General features: G+C 45.4%; 1 long non-coding RNA gene across 2 annotated transcripts; it reads left to right on the forward strand.

Annotated features, from left to right (window-relative positions):
• The first annotated feature begins 516 nt into the window (after positions 1-516).
• Positions 517-24597, forward strand: LOC139273442 (uncharacterized). 2 transcript variants are annotated; one of them, XR_011595105.1, is made up of 6 exons: positions 517-594; positions 1386-1472; positions 8333-8447; positions 15529-15731; positions 16588-16676; positions 23558-24597. It is a non-coding gene; the product is annotated as an uncharacterized lncRNA (long non-coding RNA). The 2 variants fall into 2 exon arrangements; XR_011595104.1 differs by lacking the exon at positions 15529-15731.
• The last annotated feature ends 1671 nt before the right edge of the window (positions 24598-26268 follow it).

Raw genomic sequence — 26268 nt, forward strand, 5'->3', positions numbered from 1 at the left:
TCAAAGCCTCCCTGATAAAGTGCGACATCCCAACTGACACCTGGGAGTCCCTGGCCAAAGACGGCCCTAAGTGGAGGAAGTGCATCTGGGAGGGCGCTGAGCACTTCAAGTCTCATCGCTCAGAGCATGCAGAAATCAAGCGCAGGCAGCGGAAAGAGCATGCGACAAACCAGTCCCACACACCCCTTCCCTCAACGACTGTCTGTCCCACCTACGACACAGTCTGTGGCTCTCGTATTGGACTGTTCAGCCACCAAAGAACTCACTTCAGGAGTGGAAGCAAGTCTTCCTCGATTCCGAGGGACTGCCTATGATGATGATAATGATAAACGTTCTCTGTCCTTGCCCCCAAGGCCCAGTTCCTTTGCTCAGATTCTGCTAAAAGTAAATTGGGAAAAGTTCACTTTGATTTTTAAAGGCTGAATTATTGCAGAGAGCTGCGCATGCGGGGATAAGCTCCGCCCCCTGTGTCGATTTCCAGTGAGCAGAAGAGCGCATGCGCCCTCCCCTCCCCCCAGCCTGTGAGCGCCATTTACTCAGTGAGCGGAAGAAGATGGTTTAAACAGCCGGGAATGGAGACACCGAGGTCCCGGGGTAAGGCAGCGAGCAGCAGCCTCCTTACAGCAGCACATCGCTTTGGGAGCGTGTCCGCAGATGGGCTCAGAGATCGGCACTGAGTCCGGGGGAAGTTCAGGGGGAGTCGGGGTCTGTGTGTAACAGGCGGAGTGGAGCAAGAACTGGTCTCAGTGCGTGGAGTGAGTGGGGGAAGGGAGAGGCCATTCTCGGGCTGTGTGTGGACAGCGTGTGTCCCGGGTAAGGGAGACAGAATGGGAAGGATCTGCTGTTTACAATCATTGCTGCTTTCTCCCTGCAAACCAGTAGTGAACGTTCCTGCTTTAGTTCCAGTCTCACTGTGTTTGTTGTCATTGGACAACGAGCGGTGGAAGCAGAGCCGGACACTGAGGATTTATACAAGGAGCATCTATTGCAGGCACCGGGTGAGAAATGTGAAGGACACGTTTTAAACAGCGGCTCTTTGTTTTTGGTTGAACGGTTAGTGCCCTGGGAGAGGGGAATAGCAATCTGAGCTGTGTAAAAGTCCGTGCTCCATCGGGTAGTCCCATTCCTGAAGCAGGGCAGGGCAGGGCAGGGGTTGGGTTGTGTCTGGATGTCAGTAAATTGCTGTTAATCTGCCCAACACACTTGGTGTGCAGAAGCTGAGTGCTGCAGTACTGCAGTGGAGTCAGACACTGACACTGTTTGTATCGCTGGCTTCCCTTTGTGAATGTTCATAATGAATATTAAGTGAACGATTACATTCATCACTTTAGTCTTTTCTACCTCTCCTGTTCTTGAATGATCAGAGATACATTTTCTTCTTACAGGCAAGGAATTGAAGGAACCGGAAATGTGAAGTTTCTTCCACCTGAGACATTTGGAACAGTGTAACCAGCTGCTTGTAAACACAGTAGGTACGGTACCTATCACAGTGTCATCATCACAGCAGTCCCTTGAACGAGGGTAACTTGCTTCCACATGAGTTCACAGATGTTTAAATGAAGGACCCGATATTCCAGTCCTGAACTCCAATTGAAGGGTGGAAGATGCCTGTGCCTGGTTTGTTTTAATGTGTGGTGACCGTTGCACATCAGCCACCACACGGGCTTGACAGAGCTCGGCCTTTATCCAGTGGCAAGGGTTAACCAAGATGACTGGAGACCTGCTCTGCTGCACGGATCTAATGCGCACACATATCACAGTGTGGGCTGGCCCATTCTGCCCTGGGCCTCTAGTGTGCAGGTACACAGACAGGTTATCCGAATTAAACATGTTTGTGGTGCTGAATGGCCTCCTCCTATTCCTGTGTAACAAGCCTGAGGGGGTTAATAGTCACCTCCTGTTCCTAATTTAACAGACTGGAGATACTGAGTGGTCTTCTCATGTTCCTAATGTAATAAACACGAGGGATGTAATGGCTTCCTCCTGTTCATATGTAACAAGGTCGAGGGGCAGAATAGCCTCCCCCTGAACCTTTGTATCAGGCTAGAATGGGATGAATGGTCTCCTTTAGTTCTTATGTAACAGGTTCCAGGGGCTGAATAGCCACTTCTATTCCTGTGTAACAGACTCCAGGGGCTAAATAGTCTCCTCCAGTTCCTATGTAACAAGCTCAAGGGGCTGAATGCCCTCCTCCTGTTCCCCTGAAACAGTCCCACGGGGATGAATGCCCTTGTCCTATTCCTAATGTAACAGACCCGAGGGGCAGAATTGCTTCCTCCTACTGCTTTCTAACTCCAATTGCTGAATGGCCCTCTCCAGTTCCTAATGTAATCAGCTCGAGTTGCTGTATGGCCTCCTCCAGTCTCTATATGATATCCTCGAAGGGTTGAACGGCCTTCTCCTGTTCCCATGTCACAGGGTCAAAGGGCTGAATGGCCTGCTTGTGATCCTAATTTAACATGCTTGAGGGGCTGAATATCCTCCCCCAGTTCCTATATAACATGTGCGAGGGGCTGAAAGACCTCCTCCAATTCCTCTAACAGGCTGGAGGTGCTGAATGAGCACCTCCTGTTCCTGGTTAACAGTTCCGAGGGGTGGAATTGACCTACTCCTGTTCCGATGTAACAGATCCAAGGGACTGAGGGTCTTCTCCTGTTCCTAATGTAAGAAGCACGAGGGGATGAAAAACTTCCTGCTGTTCCCATGTCACAGAATCAAAGGCTGAGTGGTCAGCTTGTGTTTCTAATGTTAGAGAGGCTGAATTTCCTCTTCCCATATAACAGAATGGAAGGGCTGAATGGCATCCTCCTGATCCAATGTAACAGGCTCGAGGGGAAGAATGGCCTCATCCTGTTCCTGTCTAACAACATTCAGTGCTGAACAACCACCTCCTGTTCCTGTGTAATAAGTTAAATGGGATGAGTGGCCTCCTCCAGTTGCAATATAACATGTACGACTGGCTTATTGGCCTCTTCTAGTTCCTATAACATTGTCGGTGGGCTGAATGGCCTCCTCCAGTTCCTACACAACATGCTTGAGAGTCTGAATGGCCGCCTCCTGTTCAGATGTGAAAGGCTCCAGAGGATGGATGGCCTCCTCTATTCCTCTGTAACAGTATCCAGTCGATGCATCGCCTCCACCAATTCCTTTATAGCAAGGCTGTGGTTCTGAATGCCCACCTCCTGTTTCTATGCAACAAACTTGAGGGTCTGAATGGCCTCCTATTATTCATTTGTAACAGGTTTGAGGGGCTGAATGGTGTCCATCTATTCCTGTAAAGCAAACTCCAGGGCTAAAAGGCCCACTCCAGTTCCTAATGTAACAGAATCGAAGGGCAGAATGGCTTACTGTTCCTGTGTAACAGGATCCAAGGACTGAATGGGCCTCCTCCACTTCTAATGAATGGCCTCCCCCTGTTCCAAATGTAACAGACTCGAGGAATTGAATGGGCCTCCTCCAGTTCCAATGTAACAGGCTCGAAGGACTGAATGGCCTCCTCCTGTTCCTTATGTAACAGACTCGAGGGACTGAATTGCCTCCTCCTGTTCCAATGTAACAGACTCGAGGGACTGAATGGCCTCCCCCTGTTCCTTATATAACAGGCTCATAAGAACATAAGAATTAGGAACAGGAGTAGGCCATCTAGCCCCTCGAGCCTGCTCCGCCACTCAACAAGATCATGGCTGATCTGGCCGTGGACTCTGCTCCACTTACCCGCCCGCTCCCCATAACCCTTAATTCCCTTATTGGTTAAAAATCTATCTATCTGTAATTTGAATACATTCAATGAGCTAGCCTCAACTGTTTCCCTGGGCAGAGAATTCCACAGATTCACAACCCTCTGGGAGAAGAAATTCCTTCTCAACTCGGTTTTAAATTGGCTCCCCCGTATTTTGAGGCTATGCCCCCTAGTTCTAGTCTCCCCGACCAGTGGAAACAACCTCTCTGCCTCTATTTTGTCTATCCCTTTCATTATTTTAAATGTTTCTATAAGATCACCACTCATCCTTCTGAACTCCAACGAGTAAAGACCCAGTCTACTCAATCTATCACCATAAGGTAACCCCCTCATCTCCGGAATCAGCCTAGTGAATCGTCTCTGTACCCCCTCCAAAGCTAGTATATCCTTCCTTAAGTAAGGTGACCAAAAGTGCATGCAGTACTCCAGGTGCGGCCTCACCAATACCCTGTACAGTTGCAGCAAGACCTCCCTGCTTTTGTACTCCATCCCTCTCGCAATGAAGGCCAACATTCCATTCGCCTTCCTGATTACCTGCTGCACCTGCAAACTAACTTTTTTGGGATTCATGCACAAGGACACGCCATGGCGTACCATCCTGCTGTCCGGAGGAGGCGGGGGTCCCCGATGGAGGGCACTCTATGCAGGGGTCCTCCCACTATTCATCGGGGACTTGGCCTGGAGGGTGGTGCATGGAGCAGTGCCGTGCAACAAATTTTTAAGCCGGTTCACGGACTCCCAGGCCGCCTGCAATTTCTGCGGTCTGGAAGAGTCCGTGTTCCATGTTTTTATGGAATGCACAAGGTTGCAGCCCCTGTTTTATTATTTGAAGGGGCTGCTCCTGAAATTCTGGTTGCACTTCAGTCCCACTCTCCTGATCGTTGGGCACCCTGTGCGGAGGGGAGCGGGTAGGTCCGAAGGCCTCCTCGTAGGACTGCTCCTGGGCATGGCCAAGGGTGCCATCAGCCTGTCCAGGCAGCGGGCGGTCGAGGGGGTCGTTCAACCTGACTGCCTGCCTCTCTTCCGCTCTTGCATCCGGTCCAGGGTGTCCTTGGAGATGGAGCACGCGGTGTCCACCGGTACGCTCGCGGCCTTCCGCGAGAGGTGGGCACCGGAGGGACTGGAGTGCATCATCACGCCCGGCAACCAAATTTTAATTTGATTTTACGTTTTAAAGTTTAATTTGTTTTAATTGCCGGTGCTTTTAGTGTCCCCTTCCCTTTTATAGGGGGCACTGGAAAATTGTGATTTTAGTGCCCAAAAAAAACCCCCAAAAAAAGAAAAACACAAAAAAAAAAAGGAAAAAAAGGGCGTTGTAAATGTCTGGTGTGTCACCCAGGTCGGGTGGCACGGTTTAATGTTTTATGTTTTGTAGGTAGACTCTAAAAGCGTTTCATGCACAAGAACCCCCAGGTCCCTCTGCACCGCAGCATGTTGTAATTTCTCCCCATTCAAATAATATTCCCTTTTACTGTTTTTTTTTTCCAAGGTGGATGACCTCACATTTTCCAACATTGTATTCCATCTGCCAAACCTTAGCCCATTCGCTTAACCTATCTAAATCTCTTTGCAGCCTCTCTGTCCTCTACACAACCCGCTTTCCCACTAATCTTTGTGTCATCTGCAAATTTTGTTACACTACACTTTGTCCCCTCTTCCAGGTCATCTATGTATATTGTAAACAGTTGTGGTCCCAGCACCGATCCCTGTGGCACACCACTAACCACCGATTTCCATCCCAAAAAGGACCCATTTATCCCGACTCTCTGCTTTCTGTTAGCCAGCCAATTCTCAATCCATGCTAATACATTTCCTCTGACTCCGCATACCTTTATCTCCTGCAGTAACCTTTTGTGTGGCACCTTATCGAATGCCTTTTGGAAATCTAAATGCACCACATCCATCGGTACACCTCTATCCACCATGCTCATTATATCCTCAAAGAATTCCAGTAAATTAGTTAAACATGATCTCCCCTTCATGAATCCATGTTGCGTCTGCTTGATTGCACTATTCCTATCTAGATGTCCCACTATTTCTTCCTTAATGATAGCTTCAAGCATTTTCCTCACCACAGATGTTAAACGAACCAGCCTATAGTTACCTGCCTTTTGTCTGCCCTCTTTTTTTTAAACAAAGGCGTTACATTAGCTGCTTTCCAATCTGCTGGTACCTCCCCAGAGTCCAGAGAATTTTGGTAGATTATAATGAATGAATCTGCTATAACTTCCGACTCTTTTAATACCCTGGGATGCATTTCATCAGGACCAGGGGACTTGTCTACCTTGAGATCCATTAGCCTGTCCAGCACTACCCCCCCCCCTAGTGATAGTGATTATCTCAAGGTCCTCCCTTCCCACATTCCTGTGACCAGCAATTTTTGGCATGATTTTTGTGTCTTCCACTGTGAAGACCGAAGCAAAATAATTGTTTAAGGTCTCAGCCATTTCCACATTTCCCATTATTAAATCCCCCTTCTCATCTTCTAAGGGACCAACATTTACTTTAGTCACTCTTTTCCGTTTTATCTATCGGTAAAAGCTTTTACTATCTGTTTTTATGTTTTGCGCAAGTTTTCTTTCGTAATCTATCTTTCCTTTCTTTATTGCTTTCTTAGTCATTCTTTGCTGTCATTTAAAGTTTTCTCAATCTTCTAGTTTCCCACTAACCTTGGCCACCTTATACGCATTGGTTTTTAACTTGATACTCTCCTTTATTTCCTTAGTTATCCACGGCTGGTTATCCCTTCTCTTACCGCCCTTCTTTTTCACTGGAATATATTTTTGTTGAGCACTATGAAAGAACTCCTTAAAAGTCCTCCACTGTTCCTCAATTGTGCCACCGTTTAGTCTGTGTTCCCAGTCTACTTTAGCCAACTCTGCCCTCCTCCCACTGTAGTCCCCTTTGTTTAAACATAGTATGCTCGTTTGAGACACTACTTCCTCACCCTCAACCTGTATTACAAATTCAACCATACTGTGATTACTCATTCCGAGAGGATCTTTGCCTAGGAGATCGTTTATTATTCCTGTCTCATTACACAGGACCAGATCTAAGATAGCTTGCTCCCTTGTAGGTTCTGTAACATACTGTACGAAGAAACAATCCCGTATGCATTCTATGAATTCCTCCTCAAGGCTACCCCGTGCGATTTGATTTGACCAATCGATATGTAGGTTAAAATCGCCCATGATTACTGCCGTTCCTTTTTCACATGCCTCCATTATTCCCTTGATTATTGTCTGCCCCACCATGAAGTTGTTATTTGGGGGCCTATAAACTACACCCACCAGTGACTTTTTCCCCTTACTATCTCTAATCTCCACCCACAATGATTCAACATTTTGTTCATTAGAGCCAATATCGTCTCTCACAACTGCCCTGATATCATCCTTGATTAACAGAGCTACCCCACCTCCTTTCCCTTCTTGTCTATCTTTCTGAATTGTCAGATACCCCTGTATGTTTAATTCCCAGTCTTGGCCACCCTGCAACCACGTTTCTGTAATGGCCTACCAAATTATACCCATTTGTAATGATTTGTGCCATCAACTCATTTACTTTGTTTCGAATGCTGCGTGTGTTTAGGTAAAGTGTTTTAATACTCATTTTTAAACCATGATTTTTAGTTCTGACCCCTCCTGCAGCCCCTTTATATTCATACATATTGTCCCTTCCTATCACCAGGTTCGAGGGACTGAATGGCCTCCTCCTGTTCCAATGTAACAGGCTCGAAGGACTGAATGGCCTCCCCCTGTTCCTAATGTAACAGGCTCGAGGGACTGAATGGCCTCCTCCTGTTCCTTTTGTAACAGGCTCGAGGGACTGAATGGCCTCCTCCTGTTCCTTATGTATCAGGCTTGAGGGACTGAATGGCCTCCTCCTGTTCCTTATGTAACAGACTCGAAGGACTGAATGGATTCCTCCTGTTCCAATATAACAGACTCGAGGGACTGAATGGCCTCCCCCTGTTCCTTATGTAACGGACTCGAAGGACTGAATGGCCTCCCCCTGTTCCTTATGTAACAGACTCAAGGGATTGAATGGCCTCCCCTGATCCAGTGTAACAGACTCGAAGGACTGAATGGCTTCCTCCTGTTCCAATATAACAGACTCGAGGGACTGACTGGCCTCCCCCTGTTCCAGTGTAACAGACTCGAGGGACTGAATGGCCTCCTCCTGTTCCTTATGTAACAGACTCGAGGGACTGAATGGGCTCCTCCTGTCCCAGTGTAACAGGCTCAAGGGACTGAATGGCCTCCCCCTGTTCCTTATGTAACAGACTTGTGGGACTGAATGACATCCTCCTGTTCCAATGTAACAGGCTCGAGGGACTGAATGGTCTCCTCCTGTTCCTTATGCAACAGGCTCGAAGGGATGATTTTCCTCCAGGTTCCATGTGCTGAAAGGCCACCTCAAGTTCCAAGATCCAGGGACTGTTCTTCCCCGTTGTTTTGGAAATAGCATCGGGCAGTAAACAGGAGCTCAATGCTTCTTGCCCACCAGCTCTCTGATCGGGCTCCTCGCACTGATTCTGTTTTCTCATCTCGCTCAAACGTCCCCAAATGTTGCTTTCTTTTCCATCACCTCTAGGGTTATTAGCCAAGTTTGCATCGAGCAAATCGTGATCTCACCAGTAACAGCACTTTCCCGACGGTTATCCACGAGGCTGCTTCTGACATTTTCTTCTGCGTAAATGTTAACCACCGTAAGTAACTGAAAAGTTTCATTTCTACAGCAACAACAAACACTTGCATTTATGACAGATACCAAATAAATCCCACACTCACTCACTGTACCACTGACTGATAGATACAGAGTGAATCCCACACTCACTCCCTGTGCCCCTGACTGATAGATACAGAATGAATCCCACACTCACTCACAGTACCCCTGACAGCTATGGTTTATATCATGTACTAATAGCTCGTCTCTACTCCAAATATTTCTAAATCTCATTCATCAAATATGATGCGAAAAACTATTGTCTGTTGGGGTAGTCTCTGATCTGTAAATTTCACAGATGTAAGATAAAACAACTCGCATACCAGGAACTGACAGGTACAGAGGAAACACCCACTCACTTACCCCAGAATGAGAGATACAGAATAAAACCCACACTCACATACCAGAAACTGACAGATACAGAATAAAACCCACACTCACATACCACAAACTGACAGATACAGAATAAAACCCACACTCACATACCAGAAGCTAACAGGTACAGAGGAAACACACACTCACTTACCCCAGATTGAGAGATACAGAATGAATCCACATTCACATTGCACAAACTGACATATAAAGGTAAAAATCCACACTCAGATACCAGAAACTGACACCCCGCACATCTACCACAAACTGACAGGTACAAAAAAAACACAATCACATCCCAGAAACTGACAGGTACATATTAATTCCTACACTCACACAGCAGGAACTGACAAGTACAGAATAAAACCCACATTCACATAGCAGAAACTGACAGGTACAGAATACAATCAACACCCCGATTCCAGAAACTGACAGGTACAGAATGCAATCCACACTTAGATATCAGAAAGTGACCAGTGCAGATTAAAACCAAAGTCACATATCAGAAACTGACAGGTACCAATTAAACCCGATACTCCCATGCCAGAATCTGATAGGTACAGAATGCAATCCACACTCTGATCCAAAAAACTGACACATACTGGTCAATATCCACATTCACATGCCAGAAGCTGACGATATAGGTTAACGTACACACTCATCTACCGGAAACTGACCAGTACATGATAAAACACACACTGACATAACAGAAACTGACAGATACAGATAAAGACCACACTCAGATACCAGAAACTGACAGATACAGAATAAAACCCACACACACATACCAGAAACTGACCGACTGACAGAAATAAAGGACAGTATCCAACTAAAAACAAGGGTGTACAAAGTGGCCAAAACTAGTGGAAGGACAGAAGACTGGGAAGTTTTTAAAAGCCAGCGAAGAATGACTAAAAAAATGATTAAGAAAGAGAAGAAAGACTATGGAAGTAAACTAGCACAAAATATAAAAACAGACAGCAAGAGTTTCTATAGGTATATAAAAAGGAAAAGAGTGGTTAAGGTAAATGTTGGTCCCTTAGAGGACGAGACCGGGGAATTAGTAATGGGGCACATGGAGATGGCAGAAACTCTGAACAAATATTTTGTATCAGTCTTTATGGTAGAGGACACTAACAATATTCCAACAGTGGATAGTCAAGTGGCTATAGGGGGGAGGAGATGGTACTCAGTAAGGTAATGGGATTAAAGGCAGATAAATCCCCTGGACCTGATGTCTTGCATCCGAGGGTCTGAAGAGAAGTAGCAGCAGGGATAATGGATGCATTGGTTGTAATTTACCATAATTCCCTGGATTCTGCGGAGGTCCCAGCAGATTGGAAAACTGAAAATGTAACGCCCCTATTTCAAAAAGGAAGCAGACAAAAAGCAAGAAACAATGGACCAGTTAGCCTAACATCTGTGGTTGGGAAAATGTTGGAGTCCATTATTAAAGAAGTAGTAGCAGGACATTTGGATAAGCAAAGTTCGGTCAGGCAGAGTCAGCATGGAATATAGAAAGTCATAGAAACATAGAAAATAGGTGCAGGAGTAGGCCATTCGGCCCTTCGAGCCTGCAACACCATTCAATAAGATCATGGCTGATCATTCACCTCAATACCGCTTTCTTGCTTTCTCTCTATACCCCTTGATCCCTTTAGCCGTAAGGGCCTTATCTAACTCTCTCTTGAATATATCCAATGAACTGACATCAACAACTCTCTGCAGTAGGGAATTCCACAGGTTAACAACTCTCTCTGAGTGAAGAAGTTTCTGCTCCTTTCAGTCCTAAATGGCTTAGCCCTTCTCCTTAGACTATGTCCCCTGGTTCTGGACTTCCCCAACATCGGGAACATTCTTCCTGTATCCAACCTGTCCAGTCCCGTCAGAATTGAAAATGTTCTACGAGATCCCCTCTCATCCTTCTAAATTCCAGTGAATACAGTCCGAGTCGATCCAGTCCCTCCTCATATGTCAGTCCTGCCATCCCGGGAAGCAGTCTGGTGAATCGTCGCTGCACTTCCTCAATAGCAAAAATATCCTTCCTCAGATTAGGAGACCAAAACTGAACACAATATTCCAGGTGAGGCCTCACCAAGGCCCTGTACAACTGCAGTAAGACCTCCCTGCTCCTATACTCAAATCCCCTAGCTATGAAGGCCAACATACCATTTGCTTTCTTCACCACCTGCTGTACCTGCATGCCAAATTTCAATGACTGATGTACCATGACACCCAGGTCTCGCTGCACCTCCCCTTTTCCTAATCTGCTGCCATTCAGATAATATTCTGCCTTTGTGTTTTTACCACCAAAGTGGATAACCTCACATTTATCCACATTATACTGCATCTGCCTCGCGTTTGCCCACTCACCTAACCTGTCCAAGTCACCCTGCAGCCTTTTAGCATCCTCCTCACAGCTCACACTGCCACCCAGCTTAGTGTCATCTGCAAACTTGGCGATATTACACTCAATTCCCTCATCCAAATCATTAATATATATTGTAAATAGCTGGGGTCCCAGCACTGAGCCCTGCGGTATCCCACGAGTCACTGCCTGCCATTCTGAAAAGGACCCGTTTATTCCGACTCTCTGCTTCCTGTCTGCCAACCAGTTCTCTATCCACGTCAGTACATTACCCCCAATACCATGTGCTTTAATTTTGCACACCAATCTCTTGTGTGGGACCTTGTCAAAAGCCTTTTGAAAGTCCAAATACACCACATCCACTGGTTCTCCCTTGTCCACTCTACCAGTTACATACTAAAAAAATTCTAGAAGATTTGTCAAGCATGATTTCCCTTTCATAAATCCCTGCTGACTTGGGGTGATCCCAACACTGCTTTCCAAATGTGCTGCTATTTCATCTTTAATAATTTATTCCAACATTTTCCCCAATTTTGATGTCAGGCTAACCAATCTATAATTATCCATTTTCTCTCTCCCTCCTTTTTTTAAAAAGTGGTGTTACATTAGCTACCCTCCAGTTCAAAGGAACTTATCCAGAGTCGATAGATTGATGGAAAATGATCACCAATGCATCCACTATTTCTAGGGCTACTTCCTTAAGTACTCTGGGATGAAGACTATCAGGGCCCAGGGATTTATCGGCCTTCAATCCCATCAATTTCCCTAACACCATTTCCCGCCTAATAAGGATTTCCTTCAGTTCCTCCTTCTCACTAGACCCTCGGTCCCCTAGTATTTCCGGAAGGTTATTTGTGTCTTCCTTCGTGAAGACAGAACCAAAGTACTTGTTTAACTGGTCCGCCATTTCTTTGTTCCCCATTATAAATTGACCCGAATCTGACTGCAAGGGACCTACGTTTGTTTTCACTAATCTTTTTCTTTTCACATATCTATAGAAGCTTTTGCGGTCAGTTTTCACGTTCCCAGCAAGCTTCCTCTCATACTCTCTTTTTCCCATCCTAATTAAACCCTTTGTCCTCCTCTGCTGTATTACAAAATTCTCCCAGTCCTCAGTTTGCTGCTTTTTCTGGCCAATTTATATGTCTCTTTCTTGGATTCAACACTATCCTTAATTTCCCTTGTTAGCCACAGTTGAGCCACCTTCCCCATTTTATTTTTACTCCAGACAGGGATGTTGAAGTTCATCCATGTGATCTTTAAATGTTTGCCATTGCCTATCCACCATCAACCCTTTAAGTATCACTTGCCAGTCTATTCTAGCCAATTCATGTCTCATACCATCAAAGTTACCTTTCCTTAAGTTCAGGACCCTAATCTCTGAATTAACTGTGTCACTCTCCATCTTAATGAAGAATTCTACCATATTATAGTCACTCTTCCCCAAGGGGCCTCGCACAACAAGATTGTTAATTAGCCCTTTCTCATTACACATCACCCAGTCTATGATGGCCAGCCCTCTAGTTGATTTCTCGACATTGGTCTAGAAAACCATCCCCAATACACTCCAGGACATCCTCCTCCACCGCATTGCTACCAGTTTGGTTAGCCCAATCAATATGTAGATTAAAGTCGCCCATGATAACTGCTGTATCTTTATTGCACACATCCCTAATTTCTTGTTTGATGCTGTCCCCAATCTCACTACTACTGTTTGGTGGTCTGTACACAACTCACACTTGTGTTTTCTGCCCATTGGTATTCCGCAGCTCCACCCATACCGATTCCACATCATCCAGGCTAATGTCCTTTCTTACTATTGCATTAATTTCCTCTTTAACCAGCAATGCCACCCCACCTCCTTTTTCTTTCTGTCTATCCTTCCTAAATGTTGAATACCCTTGGATGTTGAGTTCCCAGCCTTTGGTCACCCTGGAGCCATGTCTCCGTGATGCCAATTACATCATATCCGTTAACTGCTATCTGCGCAGTTAATTCGTCCACCTTATTCCGAATACTCCTCGCATTGAGGCACAGAACCTTCAGGCTTGTCTTTTTAACACTCTTTGTCCCTTTAGAATTTTGTTGTAATTTGGCCCTTTTTGCTTTTTGCCTTGGGTTTCTCTGCCCTCCACTTTTACTTTTCTTCTTTCTATCTTTTGCTTCTGTGCCCATTCTACTTCCCTCCATCTCCCTGCATAGGTTCCCGTCCTGCTGCCATATTAGTTTAACTCCTCCCCAACAGCACTAGCAAGCACGCCCCCTAGGACATTGGTTCAGATCCTGCCCAGGTGCAGACCGTCCGGTTTGTACTGGTTCCACCTCCCCCAGAACCGGTTTCAAAGTCCCAGGAATTTGAATCCCTCCCTTCTGCACCACTCCTCAAGCCACGTATTCATCTGAGCTATCCTGTGATTCCTACTTTGACTTGCACGTGGCATTGGTAGCAATCCTGAGATTAATACTTTTGAGGTCCTACTTTTAATTTAGCTCCGAGCTCCCTAAATTCGTCTTGTAGGACCTCATCCCGTTTTTTGACAAATTTGCTGGATTTCTTTGAGGATGTAACGAACAGGGTGGATAAAGGGGAAACAGTGGATGTGGTGTATTTGGACTCTCAGAAGGCATTTGACAAGGTGCCACATAAAAGGTTACTGCACAAGATAAAAGTTCACGGGATTGGGGGTAATATATTAGCATGGATGGAGGATTGGCTAATTAACAGAACAGAGAATCGGGATAAATGGTTCATTCTCTGGTTGGCAACCAGTAACTAGTGGGGTGCCACAGGGCTCAGTGCTGGGACCCCAACTATTTACAATCTATTCTAATGACTTGGAAGAAGAGACTGAGTGTAACATAGCCAAGTTTGCTGATGATACAAAGATGGGAGGAAAAGCAATGTGTGAGGAGGACACACAAAATCTGCAAAAAGACATAGACATGCTAAGTGAGTGGGCAAAAATTTGGCAGATGGAGTATAATGTTGGAAAGTGTGAGGTTATACACTTTGGCAGAAAAAATCAAAGAGAAAGTTATTATTTAAATGGAGAAAGATTGCAAAGTGCCACAGTACAGCGGGACCTGGGGGTACTTGTGCATGAAACACAAAAGGATAGTATGCAGGTGCAGCAAGTGATCAGGAAGGCCAATGGTATCTTGGCCTTTATTACAAAGGGGATGGAGTATCAAAGAAGGGAAGTCTTGCCACAGCTATACAAGGTTTTGGTGAGGCCACACCTGGAATACTGCATGCAGTTTTGGTTTCCATATTTACAAAAGGATATACTTGCTTTAGAGGCAGTTCAGAGAAGGCTCACTAGGTTGATTCCAGGGATAAGAGGGTTGACTTATGAGGAAAGGTTGAGTAGGTTGGGCCTCTACTCATTGGAGTTCAGAAGAATGAGAGGTGATCTTATCGAAACGTATAAGATTATGAGGGGGCTTGACAAGGTGGATGCAGAGAGGATGTTTCAACTGATGGGGGAGACTCGAGCTAGAGGGCATGATCTTACAATAAGGGCCACCCATTTAAAACTGAGATGAGGAGAATTTCTTCTCTCAGGGTTGTAAATCTGTGGAATTCGCTGCCTCAGAGAGCTGTGGAAGCTGGGACATTGAATAAGTTTAAGACAGAAATAGACAGTTTCTTCAATGATAAGGGGTTATGGGGAGCGGGCGGGGAAGTGGAGCTGAGTCCATGATCAGATCAGCCATGATCTTATTGAATGGCGGAGCAGGCGCGAGGGGCCATATCGCCTACTCTTGTTTCTATTTCATATGTTGTTATGATACAGAATAAAACCCATACTCACATGTCAAAACTTGACAGGTACACAATAAGTCCCAACTTATATAGCAGAGACTGACAGGTGCAGAATAAATCTCTCAATCACTTCACAAAAACTGACAGGTACAGAATAAAACACACACTCAAATACCAGAAACAGAGAGTTACAGAATAAATCCCACATTCACATAGCAGAAACTGACAGGTACAGTATGAAACCCACATCCATGTATCTGAACAATAATATGCAAGTAAAACCCATACCTGCCTATTAGAAACTGACAGCGAAACACACACACACACCAGAGACTGACAGAACGAGTAAAACAGTTTAGGCACTCTTACCCCAGTATCAGGCTCTCACAATCGTTTTTTCAGTAATTCGGATGATAACTAACATGCTCTCAATGTGGACCATTTAATTAATGATAAAAGCAACTTGTGAAACAATCCCATTTTTGCTAATTTAATTTGAGACAAAAAGATGGTCTGAGCATGTGCTAAATACATGCTGCTCCTCCCCTCCCCACACAGTGTTTAAATCGACGGGAAGGGCCCAGGCGAGCTCCCCACCTCCAGCCCTGTCAGTGGCTGCCGTTTCCTCTGTGCTCGGCTGATGATCGTTGAACACATCAGGGAGCGGAGATATCCCGGGCCCGAGTAAGGGAGCAAACAGCAGCCTCCTTACAGCAACTCATCGCATTGGGACTGTGTCCACAGATGGGCTTTGAGTCGGGGTAAGTTCAGCGGCAGTCAGGGGCTGTCTGTAAGAGGCGGAGTGGAGCAGGAACTAGTTCTGGAACATGGAGTGAATGGGGGAAGGGAGAGGCCATTCTCGGGCTGTGTGTGGACAGTGTAAGGTAACAGAGAAAGTAAATCACCTCGCTCTTTCAAATCATTGCTACTTTCTTTCTCCAAATCAGTAGTTAATGTTCCTGATTCAGTTCCAATCTCAGTGTCTGTTGTTCTTGGACAGTGAACAGTGAAAACACAGCCTGAGAGTGAGGATGTGAGGAGTGTCACAAAGTGCATCTATTGCAGGCACCAGGAGAGGAGTGTGACAGGAGACACTTCAAAAATGGGTTATTTTGTTTTTGTGCATTGAATTCCCAGAACAGTGTTGCTGGTGATCGAGAGATACATTGTCGCTCCCTCAGATACATCAGGATCCGGTCACTGGGACATTCTGTTAATGACACAGGTCCAAAACTCGGTTCCAATAGACTGAGAACAATTGTTGTACAGCCCAGGTACCTGTGGTTATATTCCAGGAAGTGATTCAGAATTTTACAGTTAGTTCCATGGGAGTGGCAGATATAAACCTGGACAGTGCCAATCGGGTGTTCCCATTCATGGACCAGTGCTGGGTTTGGGTTGTGTCTGGATGCTGATAACTTACTATAGAATCGTCCTACACACCTGGTGTGGTGAATCTGAGTGCCACTGTACTGCAGTGAGGTCAGATGACAAAGATTCCTCTCTCCAGATACTTTACTTTATTATAAACAAACACATTAATTATAACTCTTTTTATATTCTCTCCATCACCTGTCCATATCATAACTAATAGTGTTCTCCTATTATTATTCTCAGAGCAAAATACTTCACCAAGCCAGAATAAATTTGATCTTTCCTCAACCCGGAACACAAGGAACAGTGCAGGCAGCTCCTTCTCACCCACAGTAAGTACATTATCACTCTCAGAGCGCAGAGACACAGAACTGACTTCAATCATATTGTCACAGGCAGCAGAAGCTGTCAGTCCCACAGTGATCCGAATTTTCAGAGTTACATTATGAATCCCACAGTCACTTGGAGCAGTACAATAATGTGTTGTTTCAAAGTCCAATCATATCGCATTGAAAGGCAGATCCAATTTCACTCCCTTACTCACGCACACGAACAGATAGACACTGACACAGTGTCAGTCCACACTGGTGTCTGTACACTGACTCTCAAACCCAACAGCTATCATACAAAAGCAGAGAAATGGACTGAACCAAACCTCCTCCTGAGACAGTCACAGATAATCGCAAACTATCATCCGCCTACAGCAGGTGGAGAAGGAACCAAATCCAACAGTCACACAGAGCAAGAATAGCTCAGTACAAGAGATTGTCACTTACCTAATCAATCCCACACTCTCTCACATCACCAGTCTAACAGATACATAATCAATCCCACACTCACACACATCACCAGTCTAACAGATATATAATCAATCCCACACTCACAAACAGTACCAGAGACTGAGAGAAACATAATGATTCATACACTCAGACACATTGAATGACAGATTGAGAGAGAATCATAATCACTTCCAGTACCTGAGATTGACTGACTGACAGTGAAACCCACACTCCCAAACCAGGCCCTTACAGCTACAGACAAATACACTCATTTGCATACCAGAGACAGATAGTTAGAGAGAGAACTCCAGTCACTCACCAGAAACTGACAAGAACAGAAAAAAAACACTTTTGCATTCCAGAGACCGATAGATACAGAGTAATACCCACACTCACATTCCAGAGACTGAAAATAACACTCATAACAAAAAACTTACAGGTTCTGATTAAAACACTTACTCAAATATCAGAAACACAGATACAGAATAAAACCCACACTCACTTCCCAGAGACGGACAGATACAGAATAAAACACATACCAGAGAGTGACAGAGAGTAAAATCAGCACTCACCTGAAAGTGACTGACTGATTCAATGTCAAACCCACAATACCACAGCTGTACCAGACACTTAAAGGCACAGAATGAAATCAACATTCATATAATAGCAACTGATAGGTGCAGAAAACATACACACATTCACATACCAGTGACAGACAGGTAGAATGTGGTAAACTCTACACTCGCATAATAGAAACTGTGACCTATAGAATATAACCCCACTCATAACAGAAACAGACAGGTATAGATAAAAAGTGCCACACTCACACACAAGAGACTGACAGGTATAGGGTGAAATCCACATTCACACTTGAATAAAACACACATTCACAAAACAGCAACTGACAGGTGGGAAACCCACATGCACATCCCAGAGACTGACATTCACAGATTAATATCCACACTCACATACCATAGACTGATTGATACAGAGTGAATCCCACACTCACATACCATAGACTGACAGATACAGAGTAAAACCAACACTCACATACCATAGACTGACAGATACAGAGTAAAACCAACACTCACACCAAAGACTAATAGATACAGAGTGAAGATCACACTCACATCCCAGAGAATGACAGTTGTAGAGTAAAATCCACACACACATAAAAGTGAGTGGCAGATAAAGAATAAAATGCACACTAACATCCCCAGAGAGTGAAAGATACAGACAAAAATACACATTCATGTTACTGAGATTGACACATACAGATAATACCCAAACCCATATACCAAAAACTGACAGATACACAGAAAAACCCACACTCAAATCCCAGAGACTGACAGATAAAGAATAAAACTCACACATACATCCTCGAGAGTGATGGATACAGACTGAAATATGCACTCCCTTACCAGAAACTGGGAGGTATTGTATTGATTAAAACACTTGCTCATATAACACAAGCTGACAGGTACAGAGTAAAATCCACACTCGCACAAGAGATACTGAAAGGTGCAGAATGAAACAACAATATCAACTTATAGGACCCAAGTTTGCACATGATTTGCGCCTGATTTTTAGGAGAACGGACTATCTTAGAAATCGCAATTCTCCACATTTTTTTTTTCTGCAGTTCTAGTCAGGTAGAACAGTTCTACTTTGGAACAGAATTTTTTCTTCAAAAGGGGGCGTGTCCGGCCACTGACGCCTGATTTCAAAGTTTCCACAGTGAAAACGTACTCCAAACTAACTTAGAATGGAGCAAGTGAAGATTTTTGTAGAACTGAAAAAAACCTGTTCCACACATTAAAAAATCAGGCGCAGGTTACAAATTAGGGGTCCAGAACAAGGTGGGAGGAGGGGGAAGGGAACTCATTAAATTCTATAATAAATCCTTATTTATACTTATACAAATATTATACAAATAAATCCAACCTGAATAAACATTTATAAGCAAAGAAAAGATTAAATAAACCATCTTCCTACCTGTGTGAAAGTGCTTCAGCCAGCCTCACAAGTTCGGTCGTTCGTTCCCGACGGCAGGGGGAGGGAGGAGGAAGCCATTCCCGATGGCGGGAGGGAGGGAGTGCGGGCCTGCCCACAGCGGGGGAGGGGGGGGGGAGGAAGACGTTCCCGACGGCGGGAGGGAGGGAATGCGGGCCCGCCCACAGCGGAGGCGGGGAGGGGGGGGGGAGGAAGCTGTTCCCGACGGCGGGAGGGAGTGAGTGCGGGCCTGCCCACAGCGGGGGAGGGGGGGGGGAGGAAGACGTTCCCGACGGCGGGAGGGAGGGAATGCGGGCCCGCCCACAGCGGAGGCGGGGAGGGGGGGGGGAGGAAGCTGTTCCCGACGGCGGGAGGGAGTGAGTGCGGGCCCGCCCGCAGCGGGGGGGGGGGAGGGAGGAAGACGTTCCCGATGGCAGGAGGGAGGGAGTGTGGGCCCGCCTGCCCGAACGCAGCGGGTGTGGGGGGGGGGAGGAAGACGTTCCCGACGGCGGGAGCGAGGGAGTGCGGGCCCGATCGACCGAACGCAGCGGGGGGGGGAGGGGAGGAAGCCGTTCCACTCGGCGGGCCGGAAGGAGGCAGTGAGAAGGCTGCAGGAAGCCTCAGTGCTGATGGCAATGTGCTTTTATTAAAAAATGTTCAAAAATTAAACAGCTACAAAGAACTACAAAAATGGCCGAGTGCCAATGTTTCCTTCACAACGCGCACGCGCAGGGTTGCTGACAGGAAAAAAACTAATTTAAATAGTACCCGCCCCCTCCCACTTACAAAAACGGCGCGAGTGTAGGCTCCACCCCCCTGGGCGCCGCGCCAAACAGACAAGGAGCTGCAGGGCTCTCCAGAATCGCGAGTTTTTTTTCCGCCGCCGTTTTAGGCGCGAAAAACGGGCGCCCAGCTCAGAGGGGTGCCCATTTTTTATCGTGTGGAAACTTGGGCCCATAGTTTTTAGCATATAAATATCAGGTACAGGACAAAACCCACACTCGCATACCAGAAACTGGGAAACACAGAATAAAACCCACACTCGCACATCAGAAACTGGGAAGCACAGAATAAAACCCACACTCACATACCAGAAACTGACAGGTACAGAGTAAAACCCACACTCGCATCAGGGAAACTGAAAGGTGCAGAATGAAGCCCCACTCAAATACCAGAAACAGACAGGTACAGACAAAAGCCCACTTTATCTGAAACTGACACTCACCTACCAGAGATTGAAATTTACAGATACAATCCACACATATACCAGAGACTGAAAGGTAGAATGTGAAACGCACGCACGCGCACACACACACACACGTAACTGACAGATACAGATTACAACCCACACTCACATATCAAACACTGACAAATAACACTCACAAAGAAAATCAACACTCAAATACCAAAAATTGACAGTGCTGGAGGAAAACCCATAATGACAGAGTAGAAACAGTCATGGACAGAGTAAAATGCACACTCACATTTCAGAAACTGATGGGTACAGAATACAGCTCGCATTCACATAAAACAAACTGACTGGGATAGAGGCATTGCAAATTCATCATCATAGGCAGTCCCTCGAAGTGAGGATGACTTGCTTCCACGCCAAAAAGGGATGAGTTCACAGTTTTTTCAGTGAAGGACCTAATATTCCAGATCCCAAGCTATATCTTGAAGGGTGGAAGATGCCTGTGCGTAGATTTTTTTAACATGTGGTGACCGTTGCACACCAGCCACCACATGGGCTTGACAGAGCTAGATCTTGGTCCAGTGGCAAAGAGGAATCGCAAACTAACATACCAGAGACTGACAAGTATAGAGTGAAATCCACACACTCATAACAAAAACTGATATATACAGAGTAAAATTCACACTCACATACCATACACTGAGAGATAGACAGGCACAGGTAAAACCCACACTCACATATCAGAAAATGACAGGGACTGTGTAAATCTGACACTCACATACCAGAGAATGAAAGATACAGAATGAAACCCACACTCACTTACCAGTAATTGACATGTACAGAGTGAAAACCTCTCTTCCATACCATAAACTTACAGGTATAAAGGAAAAGCCACACTCGCTAACCAGAGACTGACAGATACAGAATAAATACTATACTCACTGGTGGGCATAGTCTATAGGCCCCCTAACAGTAACTACACTGTTGGATGGAGTATAAATCAAGAAATAATGGAGGCTTGTAAAAAATGAATGGGAATAATCATGGGCAATTTTAATCCTCATATTAATTGAACAAACCAAATAGGCCGTGGTAGCCTTGAGCATAGCGTGTATCTGGGATAGTTTCCTTAAATGGTACATTGTGGAACCGACCAGGGAGCAGGCTATCTTAGATCTGGTACAGTGTAATGAGAACATAAGAACATAAGAAATAGGAGCAGGAGCACGCCATTTGGCCCCTCAAGCCTGCTCCGTTATTTAATAAGAATATGGCTGGTCTGATCATGGACTCATCTCCACTTTCTTGCCCGCTCTTCATAAGCCTTTATTCCCTTATCACTCAAAATACTGTCGATCTCCGCCTTAAATATATTTAATGACCCAGCCACCACAGCTCTCTGGACAGAGAATTCCAAAGATTTACAACTCTTCACCTCAGTTTTAAATGGGCAACCCCTTATTCTGAAACTATGTCACCTAGTTCTAGATTCACCCTATGAGTGGAAATATTCTCATTGCATCCACCTTGTCGAGCCCCCTCATTATCTTATGTTTCAATAAGATCAGCTCTCATTCTTCTGAACTCCAATGAGTATAGGCCCTTCATAATCATAATCATAATAAACCCCCTCATCTCTGGAATCAACCTAGTGAACCTTCTCTGAACAGCCTCCAATGCAAGTATATCCTTTCTTAAATAAGGAGACCAAAACTGTATGCAGTACTCTAGGTGTGGCATCACCAATACCCTGTCCAGTTGTAGCAGGACCTCTCTGCTTTTATACTCTATCCCCCTTGCAATAAAGGCCAACATTCCATTTGCCTTCCTGATTACTTGCTGTACCTGCGTACTAACTTTTTGTGTTTCATGCACAAGGATGTCCAGGTCCCTCGGTACTGCAGCACTTTGCAATTTTTCTCCATTTAAATAAAAATTTGCTTTTTTATTTTTTCTGCCAAATTGGACAACCTCACATTTTCCCACATTATACTCCATCTGCCAAATTCCTGCCCACTTACTTAGCCTTTCTATATCCTTTTGCAGATTTTGTGTGTCCTCACAACTTGCTTTCCCACCCATCTTTTTATCATCAGCAAACTTGGTAACATTACACTCCGTCCCTTCATCCAAATCATTGGTATAGATTGTAAATAGTTGAGGCCCCAGCACCAATCCCTGCGGCACCGCACTAGTTAATGTTTGTCAACTGGAAATTGATCCATTTATCCCGACTCTCTGTTTTCTATTAGTTAACCAATCCTCTATCCATGGTAATATAATATCCTCAACCCGTGAACTTTCATTTTATGCGGCACCTTATAGAATGCCTTCCAGAAATCCAAATACACCACATTCACTGGTTCCTCCTTTTTCCACCCTGCCCATTACATCCTCAAAGAACTCCAGCAAATTAGTCAAACATGATTTCCCTTTCATAAAACCATGCTGACTCTGCTTGACTGAATTATGCTTTTCCAAATATCCTGCAACAGATGTTGAGCTAATTCGTCTTGTAACACTGTTGTGAAGCACCTTGGGACATTGTACTAAATTAAAGGTGCTATATAAATAAAAGATATTATTATTTATAAAGGAAAGCTACAGGTTTGTGCGCTGCCATCGAGATTCATGGAGCTGTAGCACCCATATGTGGCCATCTTTGCAAAAGAGCAATGTGTGGGCAAGGCTTCAGGGCCCCAGTGAACCCAGCCAGAGTCAGCACCTTCAGGGGAGGAGAGGGAGGGGCACAAGTGAGTGTGGAACTGAACCCAGCCAGAGTCAGCACCTTCAGGGGAGAAGAGTGGGGGGGACACCAGTGAGTGTGGAACTGAACCCAGCCAGAGTCAGCACCTTCAGGGGAGAAGAGGGGGGGGGGGCACCAGTGAGTGTAGAACTGAACCCAGCCAGAGTCAGCACCTTCAGGGAAGGAGAGGGAGGGGCACCAGTGAGTGTAGAACTGAACCCAGCCAGAGTCAGCACCTTCAGGGGAGGAGAGGGAGGGGCACCAGTGAGTGTAGAACTGAACCCAGCCAGAGTTGGTGGTGAAAACTGGGTGCGGAGGATAAGCTGTCTTCAGACATTCGATGTGTTTGAATTTCAGGACAGGGAGGATGGAGAGTGTATGGGACGGGGATTTAGAGCTTTGGAGGAACACTGGAGGCAAGAATGTTCCATGAAATCTAGAATTGTTTGTTCTGAATTTCTGTCCTGTACTTACAGTAATGATTTTTGTAAACTCCTTTTCCAGGGTATCAGAAGGGCAGGATTTGCAGACGGGAAACTCAAACCAAACATCACGTCAAAATCTGACACAGTCACTCGATTCCTCAGGACCTGAATATCATCGGCCTTTGAATGTGGAAGGAGAAATGTTTGTCTGTTCTGTCTGTGGGAACAGATTTCAAACTTCAGTGTGACTGGAAAAGCACGGAGATGCACACACCCGAGGGGGAGTGTTCCAGTGCACTGCCTGTGGAAAGAGTTTTAACCAGTTACACAGCATGAAAAAACATCTCACCATTCACAGCGGGGAGAAACCGTACACGTGTTCTGTGTGTGGACGAGGCTTCAACTGATCAACCTGGAGCGACACAAGGACAACCACACCATGAAGAAACTGTGGGAAGAGATTCAGATCCCCGTCTGAACTGGAAAAAAAGTCACACTGCGAAGAGGCTGATCATCTGCTCCATGTGTGGGGATCGATTCACTCGGTCAAGCGACATGTTGACACACCAGCGAATTCACACCGGGTTGAGACCATACACTTGCCCCGTGTGTGGGGAGGGATTCACTTGTTATTCCAACCTTCGAACTCACCAGCGAATTCACTTTGGGAAGAGCACGATCACCAGCTCTGTGTGTGAGGAGGGATTCGCTCGATCATCCCATCTGATGGTTCACCAGTGAGTTCACACTAGGGAGAAGCTGTTCACCTGCTCCGTGTGTGGGAAAGAATACGTTTGGTCATCCTACCTGCTAAGACACCAGCGAGTTCACAAGTGATTGCAGGGTTTGGATTCTGCTGTTATCCCAGACTGAATCGTGTCCATTCTGACAGTTGGGGTTTCTTTCTGCTGATATTGATGACCCCTAACTGGGCTGGAGTTTAATATTCTGGATATTTGACCATTTAATCAACGGGAAAAGGGTCAGATAAAAATAATGCTGATTGTGTTTGCATCCATACTTAACTCTTTTTTTTAAAGGGATTTCTTCAAATACTGGAAGTTGCAACAAATGGAGCTAAACTTTGTTAACAATTGATAATAAAATGAATTGAATCTGCGGGTTGGTTTTGGATTCCTCTGGGATGGAGCCGGACATGATGTTCCTTGAAATACCGCCGGTGTCCAGTAGATGATGCTGTCCCTCCAACTAACTCCGACTGTGCGGAGAGTGACTGCCCCCTAGAGTATGAGAAATGTGGGCAACTCGGGGTCAGACACTGAACTCACTCATCCCACAGGGACCTGACACACTGCCCCCTCCCTGGGGCAGCCGCAGGTCAGATACTGAACATACTGCACCCCACAGGGACATCACATACTGCCCCCTCCCTGGGGCAGCTCCGGTCAAACACTGCACATACTGCACCACACAGGGACATTACACACTGCCCCCCTCCCTGGGGCAGCTCCGGGCCAGACACTGAACATACTGCTCCCCACAGGGACAGCACACTCTGCCCCCGCCCTGGGACAGATCAGGGTCAGAACTTGGAATGGGAAGGGTAGGATCCAGTTGTTGTCGACCATGTAGGAACCAACGATGTCGGTAGGACTAGGAATGAGTTTCTGCTGAAAGAGATGGAGGAGTTGGGGTCCAAATGAAAAAGCTGAACCTCAAAGGTAATAATCTCTGGATTGTTACCTAAGCCACACACCAATTGTTACAGGGATAAGCAGATTAGAATTTTAAATGTGTGGCTCAAATGGTTATGTGGGAGGCAGGCATTTTGCTTTACGCGCACTGGCACCAGCACTGGGCAAAGAGGGAGCTCTTTCCTTGTGATGGGCTCCACTTGAACTGGGCAGGAACCAGTGTCCTGGCGAATCGAATAACTAGGGCAGTAAACAGGGCTTTAAAATAATTAAGGCAGGGTGGGGAGATCCAGGAAAGTACAGCACGGTTTAGATACAGAGAAAAAGCAACAAGAGAAGAGACATGTCAAGGCTCTAGAGCAGAGCAGGATTTTGGGTAAAAATAAGCAGAATGGGTCAGGAAGGGACAGAGAGAGTAACAAAGGTAATAGGGCATTACTGACTGAGGAGACATCAAGGAAAAATAGAAGAAAGTCTAAGCTAAAGGCACTATACCTGAATGCATGAAATATTCACAATAAAATAGATGAATTAATAACACAGATAGAAATTAATAGGTTTGATCTAATAGCCATTACGGAGACATGGTTGCAACGTGACCATGGTTGGGAACTAAATATTCCAGAATACCGAACTTTTAGAAGAAATGGCAAAATGAAAAAGGAGGAGGCACAACCCTGATAATAAAGGATGGGCTAAAGACAGCAGAGGGAAAGGATCTGAGCTCGGAAAATCAAGAAGTAGGATCAGTTTGGGTGGAGCTAAGAAAGAGCAAGGGGCAGAAAACATTGGGGGGGGGGGTTGCTTATAGTGGTAATGCAGGGCACAGTATAAATCAGGAAATTAATGGTGCTTGTAACAAAGGTAATACAGTAATCATGGGGGACTTTCATCTGCATATAGACTGGGAAAACCAAAGTTGCAGTAATAGTTTGGAGGATGAATTCATGGAAGGTATACAAGATGGTTTTCTAGATCAATATGTTGAGGAACCAACTAGGGAACAGGCTATTGTAGATCTAGTATTGTTCAATAAGAAAGGGTTAATTAATAATCTTGTAGGAAAGTGGCCCTTGGGGAAGAGTGGCCATAACATGATAGAATTTTGCATTAAGTTTGAAAGTGATTTACTTAA

Source organism: Pristiophorus japonicus, chromosome 9 (genome assembly GCF_044704955.1).
Source record: "Pristiophorus japonicus isolate sPriJap1 chromosome 9, sPriJap1.hap1, whole genome shotgun sequence".
In the NCBI taxonomy this organism is placed as follows: Eukaryota; Metazoa; Chordata; class Chondrichthyes; family Pristiophoridae; genus Pristiophorus; species Pristiophorus japonicus.